Raw genomic sequence first — 16,499 nt, forward strand, 5'->3', positions numbered from 1 at the left:
AAAACGTAATCAAATTGGAAAAGAAGTAAAATTGTCAGTATTCGCAGATGACATGATATTGTACATAGAAAACCCTAAAGACTTCATCAAAAAACTACTGTATTTAATAAATGAATTTGGCAACATAGCAGGATACAAAATTAACACCCAGAAATCTATGGCATTTTTATACGCCTATAATGAACTAACAGAAAAAGAAACTAAAAAAAAAAATATATCCCATTTGCCATTGCAACAAAAAATTAAGATATCTAGGAATAAAGTTAACTAAGGAGGTAAAAGACCTATACTCAGAAAACTACAGGACATTGTAAAAAGAGATAGAGGAAGATATAAACAAGTGGAAGAATATACCATGCTCATGGATTGGTAGAATCAACATCATTAAAATGTCCATACTACGCAATGCAATCTATAGATTCAATGTAATCCCAATTAAAATGCCAACTCTTATTTCACAGACCTTGAACAAATTCTCAAAAAATTTATATGGAATAAAAAAAGACTCTGGAGAAAGAAGAACAAAGTTGGAGGGATCACAATACCAGATATCAAGCTATATTACAAAGCCACTGTTCTCAAAACTGCTTGGTACTGGCACAAGAACATACATATGGAATAGAACAGAGAGCCCAGAAATTGACCCAATCCATTATGCTCAATTAATATTTGACAAAGGTGGCAAGGGCATACAATGGAGTCAAGACAGTCACTTCAATAAATGGTGTTGTGAAAATTGGACAGATACATGCAAAAAAAATGAAACTAGACCACCAACTTACACCATACACAAAAATAAACTCAAAATGAATAAAAGACTTAAATGTAAGATAGGAAACCATAAAAACCTTAGGAGAATCCATAAGCAGCAAAATATCAGACATTTGTCGTAGCAATATCTTTACTGACACATCTCCTAGGACAATGGAAACTAAGGGGAAAATAAACAAATGGGACTACATAAAAACAAAAAGCTTCTGCACAGCAAAAGAAACCATCAACAAAACAACAAGAAGGTCCACTGCATGGGAGAACATATTTGCCTATGTTACATCGATAAGGGTTTAATCTCCAACATTTAGAGGGAACTCAAACAACTTAACAAAAGGAAGATAAACAATCCAATCAAAAAATGGGCAAAGGACCTAAATAGACACTTTTTGAAAGTGGGCATACAGAAGGCCAAGAGACATATGAAAACATGCTCAAAGTCACTAATCATCTGAGAGATGCAAATCAAAACAACAACGAGGTACCATCTCACACCTGTCAGAATGGCTATCATCAACAAATCAACAAAGGACAAGTGCTGGCGAGGATGTGGAGAAAAGGGAAACCTCATACACTGCTGGTGGGAATGCAGACTGGTGCAGCCACGGTGGAAAACAGTATGGCATTTCCTTGAAAAATTAAAAATGAAACTCCCATTTGACCCAGTGATCCCACTTCTAGGAATATATCCCAAGAAAACAGAAACACGAATCAAAAAGGATATATGTACCCCTATGTTCATAGCAGCACAATTTACAATAGCTAAGATTTGGAAACAGTCTAAGTGCCCATCAGCATATGAGTGGATTAAAAAGCAGCAGTACATCTACACAATGAATACTAAGCTGCTGTAAAAAAGAAGGAATTCTTACCATTTGCAACAGCATGGATGGACCTAGAGAGCATTAAACTAAGTGAAATAAGCCAGTTAGAGAAAGATAAATATCAGATGATCTCACTCATTTGTGGAATATAATGAACATAAACTGATGAACAAAAATAGATCCAGAGACAGAGAAGCATCAAAAAGACCATCAAACCAGATGGAAGGCCAGGGAGGGGGAGTAAGAGATCAACCAAAGGACTTGTATGCATGCATGTAAGAATAACCAATGGACACAGACAGAAGGGGGGTGAGGGTCTGTGCTGGGGGTGGGAGTGGGAAGAGGTCAATGGGGGAATAAGGAGACATTTGTAATACTTTCAACAATAAAGATTTTTTTTAAAAAAGAGGCAAAACCATAAAAGAAGAAGAAGAAGAAGAAGAAGAAGAAGAAGAAGAAGAAGAAGAAGAAGAAGAAGAAGAAGAAGGAGGAGGAGGAGGAGGAGGAGGAGGAGGAGGAGGAGGAGGAGGAGGAGGAGGAGGAGGAGGAGGAGGAGGAGGAGGAGGAGGAGGAGGAGGAGAAGGAGAAGGAGAAGGAGAAGGAGAAGGAGAAGGAGAAGGAGAAGGAGAAGGAGAAGGAGAAGGAGAAGGAGAAGGAGAAGGAGAAGGAGAAGGAGAAGGAGAAGGAGAAGGAGAAGAAGAAGAAGAAGCGGGCTTAGAACTAGATGTCTGGCCCAGTTGCGCATCAACCTATGAATTAGAAGGTTATGGTTTGATTCCCAGTCAGGGCACATGCCTGGGTTTCAGGCTTGATCTCCAGTAGGGGGTGTGCAGGAGGCAGCTGATCAGTGATTCTCTCTCATCATTGATGTTTCTATCTCTCTCTCCCTCTCCCTTCCTCTCTGAGATATATTTATATCTATATCTATATCTATATCTATATCTATATCTATATCTATATCTATATCTATATCTATATCTATATCTATATCTATATCTATATCTATATAGATAGATAGATAGATATTTTTTTTTTTAAGAATTAGATGGTCTGGATTTTAGTTTTACCACTTACTGGCATGGTAACCTTGGAAAGTGACTTAATCTTTCTGTGTCTGTTTCCTCACCTATCAAATGGGGATGATAATAACATTACAGGCAGCATGAAAGTGCTGGGGAATCAAATCAATTAATACATGTAGAGCAGTGAATCATTATCTGACACAGAGCAAACACTCAAGACATGTTGATTAAGCCTCTACAGTCACATGGCACACCTCACTCTCTGACATCATCTCAACTGTTTGTGTTTCTTTACTGTTGTCCCCATAGCAATGAAGGCATGGAGCCTGCTTGTCACCACTCTATCCCCAGCATCTAGAATGGCACATAGTAGGGGCTTGATAAATATGTGTTGTTAATGAATGAAAGATTATTAGGTGTGTGTATATTAGAGACTGATGAACAAAGGTATGATGAGAAAGATGTGAAGACAGAGTTACTACATATTTAGGTAAGATAGTCTATGGGAACTTTCCGCTTCCATTTCACTGTGCATTATGCATTTATTCTCCTCTGATTTTGTCCCTGAACTCAAGCAAGGATTTCACCTAACCAGCATCTCCACACATGCGCTCATGACCCATGGGTCTAACTTCAGAAACTGATACAATTCAGGAAGAAAAAGTCATGTTGAACCCTTTAGAAATAATAGCTGAGTGTATGGCTCCTCAGAAAAGGTGAGCTGTGGGCCAACGCTATAAAAATCAGCACCACCATAAAAATAGAGCAGTATCCAGAAAGGGAGCAAAAAGGAGACAGGAGCCTCTGCTGCCACACACCTTCACACATATACACATGCTCACACCACAAAACAGACACTCTCTCGTGTGCAACACACCCTAATGGCCTGGATGGAATTGTGCTTCTAACGAGTGATAGGAATCTGTAAAGGCTCATAGACGTTGTCCAATTCAATTACTCATCCAGTGCGTGAAGCCCTGCCAGGTGTCGGAGCACCTTTGCCTCCATCTTATTACCTGTCCAAGCATCCACGGCACCTGCCTCTGATCCTCACCCATCACCACTTCAGTTACCAGTGTCCCCCTGGCTGCTCTCCTCTGTACCTCACAGTTTGTGCCTGGGGTGACATATGTCCTTGTTTGTGCAGGACAGCTCCAGTTTACATACATTAGCCTCAAGGAATTATCAGTAGCACCCCTTTTCAAGTGTACCAGTTTGGACATTAAATTATATGATGCCCTAACTATGCTCAGCTTCAACTGTAAGGCTTAGAAGTGGATGCAGAAACCCAATGGGAGTCATTTTAGGCTCCCCGAAAGTGTACCTGAGGTTAATCTACTAAATCTTCTAGATCAATAGCAAGCTAATAATCTTTGGCTGTTCCATTTCTAAAAGGAGGGCAAGGAGATAGAAGAATGTTAAGAAATCAAGGTTATGGGAAGAAGTCACAATGCAGATAAACTATAATAAAATGTGATAAACTCTGACAAAATAGAGAAATTGGAGAATTGGAATCTTATTTCCTTCAGCTTCTTTAGGCTAAATACGTTAAGTGTATGTTGCCATTTAGCAGAGGTGCAATCCTGAAAAAGTACCTGTAAAATAAATTTCTGTTTCTGATAGTTTATGTTCCTGTTGAATTTCAATTTAAAATATGTTGTGCAGTGTTTATATATTCTTCTGGAACAAATGGACTTAAACATCTAATAAATTTTCACATAGCGTGACATGGGTAAATATCTGTACAGTTTGGAATACAAGTATGCATCAATTCTTCCCCCAAAGTGCACATCTTTGACAGACTGCACACTTATTTACACACTTACTGCTCATAGAAGGAGGTCCAGGAGATCAGTCTAACATTCTCTAAAGTCCTGTCACTTGTGTCCTAGTGTCCTGAATAAGAGTCTAATTCTTTGAAGCAGGAAACAAGCTTAGTCGTTTTCTTACTTTTAAGTCAACATATCTTTTTACATGAAAAATACATGAACCATTATCAATGTAAAATATTCAAATACTATGTGCTTTTTAAAAAATATATTTTTTATTGATTTCAGAGAGGGAAGAAATGAGAGGAAGAGAGATAAAAACATCAATCATGAGAAAGAATCATCAATCCTTTGCATCCTGCACACCCCCTACTGGCAATCGAGTCCGCAACCTGGACATGTGCCCTGACTGGGAATCAATCCATGATCTCCTGGTTCATAGGTTGACGCTCAACCTCTGAGTCACACTGGCCAGGCTACTTTGTGCTATTGTTGTGTATACCTCAAAAGATCTTGCATAAATTGGGCATAAAATAGGTGCCTGGGAAAACATAAGTTTAATATATAATATGTACAAAATGTCCCAAAAATGTATATACACACTATGATTAATTATAAAAGCATTGTTTATTAAAATACATTTCATTTTAAAAATTGAGCTGTTAAAGTGTATGTACATATTCTTGGGACACCCTGTAGTTGTTCAGTATATTTGAAAATGTTCTGGGTAATGTTCAACTGAAAGGTTTTTTTCCCACTGTGAAATAGATCATTCATAGAAAAGAGTGTATAAAAGATATGTTTAATGTATAAACTATATTAGTAATATATGTAGAGTTTAAACTATACTAAAGGCATGAATGCTCAAACACTTGTCATCTGGCGTAAGAGGCAGAACATTACCTATACCTTACAACTTCTCTTCATGACAAGTTCCTTGTAAAACCATACTAGACTTCTGTTGAAATTCTATCGACTCAATGTCTACATTCCATTTTATTGTTATACTAGAGGCCCGGTGCACGAAATTTGTGCACGGGGGTGGAGGGAGGGTGTCCCTCAGCCCAGCTTGCACCCTCTCCAATCTGGGAACCCTCGAGGGATGTCCGACTGCCCATTTAGGCCCGATCCCACCGGACATCCCTCTGACAATCCAGGACTGCTGGCTCCCAACTGCTCGCCTGCCTGCCTTCCTGATTTCCCCTAACTGCTTCTGCCTGCCAGCCTGATCACCCCCTAACCACTCCCATGCCAGCCTGATTGATGTCTAACTGCTCCCCTGCCAGCCTGTTTGCCCCCAACTTCCCTCCTCTGCCGGCCTGGTCACCCCTAACTGCCCTCTTCTGCAGGGTTGATCGCCTCCAACTGCCCTCCCTTGCAGGCCTGGTCCTCTCAACTGCCTTCCCTTGCAGGCCTGGTCCCTCCCAACTGCCTTCCCCTGCTGGCCATCTTGTGGTGGCCATCTTGTGCCAACATGGGGGCAGGATCTTTGACCACATAGGGGCAGCTATCTTAATCTTGTGTGTTGGAGTGATGATCAATCTGCATATTACTCTTTTATTAGATAGGATAGAGGCCTGGTGTATGGGTGGGGGCCAGCTGGTTTGCCCTGAGGGGTGTCCTGGATCAGGGTGGAGTTCCCTTGGGGCGTGGAGAGGCCTGGGTGAGGGGCCTGTGGTGGTTTGCAGGCCGGCCATGCCCCTGGTGACCCAAGCAGAGGCCCTGGTATCTGGAATTTTTTTACCTTCTATAATTGAAATTTTGTAGCCTGGAGTGGAGCCAAGCCTCCTGCTCGCTCTGTGGCCAGCAGCCATTTCTCTTGGGATTGTTGTATCTTCTATAATTGAAACTTTGTAGCCTTAATCGGAGGCCTGGGCCGGCCAGGGTGTGCAGAAAGCTTAGCTTCCTCCATTGCCTGGGAAACCCAAGCCTCCCACTCTTTCCAGCTCCATGGCTGCCACCATTTGGATTTGTTTACCTTGTATAATTGAAACTTTGTATCCGTGAGTGGAGGCCTGGGCCCGCCAGAGTGTGTGGAAAGTTTGGCTTCCTCTGTTGCCGGGGAAACCCAAGCCTCCTTTCTGGTAGCCATCTTGGTTGGGGTTAATTTGCATACTCACCCTGATTGGCTGGTGGGCGGTGGCTTGGTTGGTGGGCATGGCTTATGTAGTGGAGTGATGGTTAATTTGCATATTACTCTTTTATTAGAGAGGATACAAAATAAACACAGAAAACCACACAAGTACATAGACTAATGAATAATTATGAGGTAAAGAAACAGAATTCGGTCAGTCACCCTAAAATCTCCTCCATGTCCCCTATCCCAAACACAACTGCCTCTGCCCCCAAACAGCCACCATCTTAAATTTTATAGTAATCACTATCTTGAGATTGTGTAGACAGTAGTTCCTCCTTATCCTCAATTTCACTTTCCATGGTTTCAGTTTCCTGCAGTCAACTGGGTTCCGAAAATATTAAATGGAAAATTTTAGAGATAAATAATTCATAAGTCTTCAACTGTGCACCACTGAGTAGCCTGATAAAATCTTGCGCTGTCCTGCTCCCTCCTGCCCAGGATGTGAATCATCCCTTTGTCCAGTGTCTCCTTGATGCAGACACTCCCCACCCATTAGTCACTTAGTAGCTGGCTCTGTTAACTGATCAACTGTTGAGATATCTCAGTGCTTATGTTCAAGTAATCCTTATTTTACTTAATAATGCCACATTTACATAACTTTTCATAGTATATTGTTGTAATTGTTTTATTTTATTATTAGTTTTTGTTACTAATCTCTTACTGTGCCTGATTTGTAAATTAAATTTTATCATAGGTATGTATAAGTAGGAGAAAGCATAAGTATCTGCATGTGGTTTGGTATTACCCATGATTTCTAGCATCCACTAGGGGTCTTTGCACTAGCTCCTGCAGATAAGGGGGGAATACTATAACCCTATTTTTTTTTAATTCATATACTGTAAAATTGACTTTTGGGGTGAACAGTTCTTTGAATTTTAACACATGTGTACATTTATGTAATCGCCACCACTATCAGGATACAGAATGGTTCCCCTCCCCAAATTCCCGCATGTTACCCCTTTGTAGTCAGACCTTCCCTCACTCCTAATCCATGTCAACCACTGATCTCTTCTCCATCTCTACAGTTTTGCCTTTTCCAGAATGTAATATAAATGGAACAATATAGGATGTAACCCTGAGAATGGCTTCTTTTACTCAGCATAATGAATTTGAGATTCATCCATGTAGTTGGTATCTTTCTATGGCTGAGTAATATTCCACTGTATAGATCGCCACAGTTTTGTTAATACACTCACCTGTATAAGGACATTCAGGTTTTTTCCTGGTTTGGGTGATTATGAAGAATGCTTTCATAAACACTCATGTACAGGTTTTTGCAGGAACATACTTTTCACTTATTTAGGTTAAATATTTAGGAGTGGGATTACTGGATCAGATTGTGAGGGTATGTTTTACTTTGTAAGAAACTGTCCTACAATGACTGTACCGTTTCTCATTCCCACCAGCAATGCATGAAAGCTTTGGTTTCCTTGCCAACAGCTGAAATTGCAAGTTTTTTTTTCCCAATTTTTTTTATTAAAGTATTATATGTGTACATATCTTACCATTGCCCCCCCACCCCACTCCCATATATGCCCTCACCCCCCAGAGTTTTGCGTCCATTGGTTATGCTTATATGCATGCATACAAGTCCTTTGATTGATCTCTTATCTCCCCCACCTCTCCCTAACCTTTCCCCTGTAATTTGACAGTCTGTTTGATGCTTTACTGTCTCTGTATCTATCTTTTTGTTCAATTTTATAATGTTCTTTATTATCCATAAATGAGTGAGATCATGTGGTATTTTTCTTTCATTGACTGACTTATTTCACTTAACATAATGTTCTCCAATTCCATCCAGGTTGCTGCAAATGATGAGAATTCCTTCTTTTTTATGGCAGCATAGTATTCCATTGTGTAGATGTACCACAGTTTTCTGATCCAGTCATCTGCCGACGGGCACCTAGGCTGTTTCCAAATCTTAGCTATGGTGAATTGTGCTGCTATGAACATAGGGGTGCATATATCCTTTCTGATTGGTGTTTCTAGTTTCTTCGGATATATTCCCAGGAGTGGGATTACTGGGTCAAATGGGAGTTCCATTTTCAGTTTTTTGAGGAAACTCCATACTGTTCTCCACAGTGGCCGCACCAATCTGCATTCCCACCAGCAGTGCACGAGGGTTCCTTTTTCTCCGCATACTCGCCAACACTTGTCGTTTGTTGATTTGTTGATGATAGCCATTCTGACAGGTGTGAGATGGTACCGCATTGTTGTTTTGATTTGCATCTCTCGGATAATTAGTGACGTTGAGCATGTTTTCATGTGTCTCTTGGCCTTCCTTCTGTCTTCTTTTGAAAAGATTCTATTTAGGTCTGTTGCCCATTTTTTTATTGGATCATTTATCTTCCTTTTATTAAGTTGCATAAGCTGCCTGTAGATGTTGGAGATTAAACCTTTATCAGTGATGCCATTTGCAAATATGTTCTCCCATGTAGTGGGCCTTCTTGTTGTTTTGTTGATGGTTTCTTTTGCTGTGAAAAAGCTTTTTATTTTTATGTAGTCCCATTTGTTAATTTTCTCTTTAGCTTCCATTGCCCTAGGAGCAGTGTCAGTGAAGAATTTCTTTTGGCATATGTCTGAGATTTTGCTGCCTGTGGATTGCTCTAGTATTTTTATGGTTTCCCATCTTATGTTTAAGTCCTGTATCCATTTTGAGTTTATTTTTGTGTATGGCGTAAGTTGGTGATCAAGCTTCATTTTTTTGCATGTATCTGTCCAATTTTCCCAACACCATTTATTGAAGAGACTGTCTTTATTCCATTGTATGCTCATGCCTCCTTTGTCAAATATTAATTGAGCATAGTGGTTTGGGTCAATATCTGGATTCTCTATTCTGTTCCATTGATCTATATGTCTGTTCTTGTGCCAGTACCAGGCTGTTTTGAGAACAGTGGCTTTGTAATACAGCTTGAAATCTGGTATTGAGATCCCTCCTACTTTATTCTTCTTTCTCAGGATTGCTGTGGCTATTCGGGGTCTTTTTTTATTCCAGATGAATTTTTGGAGAGTTCTTTCAAGGTCTGTGAAATATGCCGTTGGTATTTTAATGGGGAGTGCATTGAATCTATAGATTGCTTTGGGTAGTATGGACATTTTAATGATGTTGATTCTACCAATCCATGAACATGGTATGTTCTTCCATCTGTTTACGTCTTCCTCTATCTCTTTTTTCAGTGTCCTGTAGTTTTCCATTTATAGGTCTTTTACCTCTTTAGTTAAGTTTATTCCTAGGTATCTTAATTTTTTTGGCGCGATGGTAAATGGGATTGCCTTTTTAGTCTCTCTGTCTGTAAGTTCACTATTGGTGTATAGAAAGGCCATAGATTTCTTGGCATTAATTTTGTATCCTGCTACATTACCGAATTCCTTTATTAAGTCTATTAGTTTTTTGACGGAGTCTTTTGGATTTTTTATGTACAATATCATGTCATCTGCAAATAAAGACAGCTTTACTTGTTCTTTTCCAATTTGGATGCCTTTTATTTCTTCTTCTTGTCTAATTGCAATGGCTAATACTTCCAGTACTATGTCAAACAGGAGTGGTGAGAGTGGGCATCCCTGTCTTGTTCCTGTTCTTAGGGGAAATGTTTTTAGTTTTTGTCCATTGAGTATGATGTTTGCTGTGGGTTTATCATATATAGCTTGTATTATGTTGAGGTATGATCCTTCTATTCCCATCTTGTTGAGAGTTTTTATCAAGAAAGGGTGTTGGATTTTGTCAAATGCTTTTTCTGCATCAATTGATATGACTATGTGATTTTTATCTTTCAATTTGTTTATGTGATGTATCACGTTTATTGATTTGCGGATATTGTACCATCCTTGCATTCCTGGGATAAATCCTACTTGGTCATGGTGTATGATCTTTCTGATGTACTGCTGGAGCCGATTTGCTAGTTTTATGTTTTTATTTTTTGTTTTAGCCATTCTCATAGACATGCAGTAATATTTCATTGGTGGGTTTAATTTGTATTTCTCTAATGAGTAGATATTGAACATCTTTTTGTGTACTTATTTGACATTCTTATATCTCATGCACATGATTAGTCATAACCCATTTTTAAATTGGATTACTTGTTGAATTTTGAGAGTTCTTTATGTATTCTGGATATAAGTTCTTTGATGCTATGAAAGTTGCAAATATTTTATCTGAGGCAGTGGCCTGCTTTCTCATTCTTTTACTATTGTCCTTCAGAGAGCATAATGTGTTAATTTTTAAATTTTAATGATGTCTACTTTATCATTTTTCGTGAATTACGTTTTTGGTGTCATATCAAAGAACTCTGCCTAAATTAAGATCATAAAGATGTTTCTCCTGTACACTTCTAAAAGTTTTGTAATTAAAAAATGTATACATTAATATAAAGTCTAAATTGAATTTTGTATAAGGTGTGAGGTATGTAAATGTCCAATTGTTCCAGGACAATTTGTTGAAAAGACTATCTTGTCTCTGTTGAATTACCTTTGTATGTTTGTCAAAAAATAAATTGTGTGTAGGTGTTTCTGGATTATATTTTGTATTCCCTTGAACTATGTGGATAGTCTTATGCAATAATCAGATTACATTGATAACTGTAAATCATAAAATCTAGTAATAAGAGTTCTCTGACTTCTTTTACAAAATTGTTTTGGCTATTATAGTTCTTTTTATGTTCTATGCAAATTTTAAAATCAGTCTGTCTTTTTTTTTTACTAAGTATTTGAAATGGTTTTTATTATATGCAAACTGCTGTTAAATACTAGGGTTTTTTCTAGCCTCGCTTCTGGTCCATCCATCTCATGCCCAGTCCATGGCTGCGTGCAAGTGCAGGATGGAGCAATGACCTCCCCACCTTTGCACTGTGCAGACCTGGGCCGTTTGAGCTGTAGTACATTTCCCATATACTCAGTATTACTATATTGAGTCTTCCAATATGTTAAGAAAACAGGTCCACTTATTTGGGCTTTCTTCAACTCCTTTAAGTGATATTTTGTACTTTTTACCATATTAGAATATAAATCCTGCATGTCTTTTTTGTCATATTTGTACCTAAATATTTAATTTTTGGAGCTATTATAAATGGCACTGTTTTGTGAAATTACAGTTTTCAATTATTCATTGCTAGTATGTAAAAATAAGATTGATTTTTGTATGGTGACCTGGTACCCTACAATCTTGCTAAATTCACCTATTAGTTCCAGAAGCTTGTTTTCTAAATTCCTTGGTATTTTCTACAGAGAAAATCATGTCATCTTTGAAGGAGGATAGTTCTATTTCTTCCTTTCCAATATGTATGCCTTTTATTTAGTTTCCTTGCTTAATTGAAGAAGACAAGGCTTCCAGTGTGAAGTGGAATGTAAGTGGTAAAACTGGATATCTTTGTCTTACTCCTGATCCCAAGGCGAAACATTCAGTCTTTCACCATTAGGTCTGAAGTTAGCTGTAGGTTGTTCATGCCCTTGATCAGGTTAAGGGAGTTTCTAAATATAAAATCCTTGGGTCACATTTTTCTTCCTTTAATTATATTATATTATTAATTTTTATCTGCTATTGTTAGAAAGTATGGTGATAATCCAATTGTTTTCCTGTCTAAATTGCATGTTCATTTTGGCTAGATTCACAAAGGATTTTTTTTTCTTTAAGGCTCAGTAATTTTATTAGAATAAGTCTTGGTGTGAGTTATTCTAGGTTGATATTCTCAGGTTTACAGTATGGCCTTTCATATTTAGTTTCAAATATTTTATTTCAAAAAAGTTATCTTGACTTATAGGATTTAAGAAGATTCATGAAATCATGTAAAGTGCTGAACACATTGCCTCATATATATTAGCACTCAATTAATATTAGAAATATTAAATTAAATATTAAAATTCAGAATGTCCTCCCTCCCCCCAGGAGAGATAAAAAAGCATTTTCAGCTTCAGATTTCTAACAATCTGAATACATTATTTGATGGAGAAAAAGATAGTAGGTGAAGTGGTCATGTCCACCACAGGCTGGTAGGAGCTAATGTCCCCCCGGCCTGCACTAGGTAGTACATAGGACTCTGTTAAGAGGAGTTGTAATTTTTGAGCTTTAGAGCTAGAAATTCCCTGTAAATTAGCATTGGTCCTTAGAAATCTAAAACAGAGTCTTCATGGGTAAAAGGATTGCCTTGTTACTCCACATAGGATGGGTCTTATTTAGATATAGTTGGAAATTAGACTCTATTAAGTGCTGACCATTTTGTCTGCCCCATCATATCTCTCACCAGACTGACCCAACATCTGAAATTTCCACTGTGTTCTTACCAAGGATAGTTCAGGTAGCAGACACACAGCTAGGATCTACATCTTTTTAAGTCTGATGACAAAATTCTCAGCATTAAGCTCTCCTAAGTTGCTTTCACATAGTTTTAGGCACACATCGGAGCTGCAGTATCCTGACAGGGCATGTTTCACAGCCAGTCTTGGAGAAAAGTCATACATTTGTTCCAAGTACTTTGCCTTAAGTTCCCTGTTGCCAATCTCAATACTAGTTAGTTCTAGTGGTTCTTGGCTTTGCAACAACATGTCCTCTATCAACTCAAGCTATATTACACCTGTAGGAATCCATCTCAGATGCCAGCAGGCTTTTGCCCATGTTGCCACTTTTGCCCTTAGTCTTATCCTGCTGCTTTGCTCTAATACAAAGGGCCCTCTTGAATGTTCTCCCCGCCAGGTTAGCTGGGTTGCAAAGGTTGCTACCCAGCATTACGTAGTCAGGCAGTATTGTTTGCTGTTAGACTCCAGTGTTTACTTAGAACGAGGGTGGGGTCGTTTTTGTGTAGAAAGTCACTGACCATGGGAAAAAGGCTACAAAAGTAAAAAGCAGATAAATATCAAATGTAAAGATCAGCCACTTTGCATATTACAAATTGTTAAAAGGGAAACAAACATTATGAAGTTTTATATCATGGTCCTATTTAAAGGAGAGATTGAAAGACAAGTGGAAGGAAGAAAGAAAATAGTGTTGAAAATTTTAAAAAGAGATACTGATGGATGGAGTAAAACCCAAAGATTTAAATAGAGAATTTAATACATATACCTATGTATTATACATATATTCATAAATAGGTATGTACATACATATATATTCAATTGAATATTGTGATGGTTTATTTTATTTCTTATTTATATGCTAAACAGACAAATAAGAAACATTCAAAAACATAAGGTTCCAGAAAGGTTAAAGTAAAATATAGAAAAAGATATTCTGTAGAAATATTTACTGTATTAGTTTTCCATGCTGTATAACAAATAACCACAAACTAAAGAATTTCAACATTTTTTTGGGTCAGGAGTCTAGACACAGCTTAGCTGGGTCTGCTGCAAGGCTGAAATCAAGGCATTAAGTAGAGCTAAGTTCTCATGTGGAGGCTTGACTGGGGAACAAGCTAACCTCAGGTTGTTGGCAGAGTTTATTTCCTTGCGACTGTGGGACTCATGGAAGCTTGCTTTTTCTAAACAAAAGAGAGACACTAGAGCAAGCCTGCTAGGAGCATGGAATTTTAGAAAATGTAACATAACCACAGAAGTGACATCATGTGATGGTTAATTTTATATGTCAACTTGACTAGGTCACAGGATCACCCAAATAGCTGGTGAAACATGTCTGTGAGGCTGTTTCTGAAAGAAATTAGCATTGAATCAGTAGACTAAGTAAAGCAGGTGAGCATCATTCAGTCAGCTGAGGGCCTGAATAGCACAAAAGGTGGAGGAAGGGAGAATTTGCTCTCGCTGTTGAGCTGGGACAGGATGCCCATCTGCTCCTCTCCTTGGACACCAGTGCTCTTTGTTCTCTGGTATTCAGACTCAGACCAGGACTTACACCACTGGGCCCCTGATTCTCAGGCCTTCAGACTGGGACTGACTTACAGCACCAGCATTCCTGGTTCTCCACCTGGGTTTCAGCTGCCCAGCCTCACCTGCTTGGCACCCCTGTGGCTGAGCAAGTCTCTGTGACTGGCAGGAAACCTGGAAGCTTAGGGGAGGGATAGAAGACACAAGTCCTGGATCTCCACAGTGCTCCTCCCCACCCAGTTATAGTTGGCAACAATCTTTTACTCTGGCCAGAGCAGGTTCCTTTGGGTGGAATGGGTTTCCTCCTACAAGAATCAGACTATGAAGAGCTAATGATGGGGCAAGAAATGAAGAATCTGAGACTTGGAGTAGTTTTGCCCAAGCTCTGAGATCTGGAGCAGTTTGAAGCTCCTCTTGTTGGAGGCTGGCAAGGCATCTGGGGGATGGCTCAGGACCATGTGGTTTCAGTCAATTTCTCTGTACCCTGAGCAACTGCTCCATTGCTCTATTTTGTTCCTTCACTTGCTTGTCTTTGGAATCATTACCACAGCTCTTCCGCAGTCCCTGCTCAAAGTAAATAGCAGTTACTGAAAGAAATTAACATGCCACAGGCTTTCTTCAACAACAAAAAGCATGTTAAAGGTCACATTTCACTACACGTAAACCTCTAATTCAGATACATGATGTGCAAACAGCCTCTAAAGATGGACCTTGAAGAGCTTTTCTTTTAAAAAAAAAAATATATTTTATTGATTTCAGAGAGCAAGGGAGAGGGAGAGAGAAATAGAAAGACCAATGATGAGAGAGAATCATTGATTGACTGCCTCCTGCTGGGAATCGAGCCTGCAACTGAGACATGTGCCCTGACTGGAAATTGAACCATGACCGCCTGGTTCATAGATTGATGCTCAGCCACTGAGTAACATTGGCCCAGTGAAGAGCTTTCCTTTGACCAAAAAAAAACAACAACACAAAAATACAGGTTTTAAAATATATTTACATAAGATTCAATATATACCATTATTTTCTCATATATGAACCTTTTCATTTCATATTTATTTCTGAGTCATTCACGTCACTTTGATTTACAATAATTTCATGAGATTCCAGCAGAGAGATATATCTCTTTACAACACATATTTGCAGTAAGGCAGGCTATTTAACTACATTGAAACTGTAGCAATTTTTTATACATATTAAGCAGCTTCAGCATGAGAAGGGAAGCACTCCAAAACCTGAACTGCAGCCCTACTCTGGTCATTTGTCTTTGTCAGTGGGTTTTCCAGGGTTTTAATTCACATCGTGTTTGTATGGCTATAATCTCTCAGATGTCTTGCTCTCTCATATTGTGATCTTATCACATTTAAATGGAAAAAATAATCAAGGCAAACTATAATTATCCAGGTCGTTCATATTAGGGCATTTATCAGTGCTTCACCTAGACTTTATGGAGAGTGGTAAAATATCTTCGCCTGTTAGGAGGTCCATGCCCAGCACAGGTGATTTAGATGTAAAGTAGTACAAAAATTGCCTTTATGCCACAGGAAAAGTCTTAAAAATAGTTTATTAAACTGGTGTATAGGAATTTTCCCCCTGTATTCCCATAGAGAAAGTCTCCCTGGTTACCATTTTTTATTGGTTGGTTTGTTTATACCGTATTTGCCCTGTCCCAGGAAGAATTTTAGGCAGCTGCTTTCTGTTGCTGTCTGACATGGTGTCCCATGGATTATTAATAAAAATCCTTCCAGTGCCTACTCTGATGGTTCCAGGTTGGGGATAAAGCAAGCATTTTGGAATTTTCTTAGCACCCATTAAGATATCAGAGCCTCATTCTGACTCCAGCTGTCATGTCTAATATTTTAACCCATGCTATATGAATTTTTACATATAGATGCTACTGCTTTCATTTAAATGGCTAGGAATTTTGTTCATGTTCACAAGTAATGCAAAGCAGAATGATATAGCCTTATATTAGTCTGAAAATGGAAAAGCATTGATGGAGGCATTCTAGGTAATTCTGTCCCCTGGGCAGATTCACCCTAGGGGAGAATGAGGAAGCTTAGAAATAAGGAACACGTATTTACCCAATTAATCAAGACCAGGAAGTGGTGACTTACATTGCATGCACTTTCATGATAATAGTAGCAGCTTCCCTTGACTAAGCACATAGTCC

The sequence above is a fragment of the Cnephaeus nilssonii genome, assembly GCF_951640355.1.
Source record: "Cnephaeus nilssonii genome assembly, chromosome: 7".
In the NCBI taxonomy this organism is placed as follows: domain Eukaryota; kingdom Metazoa; phylum Chordata; class Mammalia; order Chiroptera; family Vespertilionidae; genus Cnephaeus; species Cnephaeus nilssonii.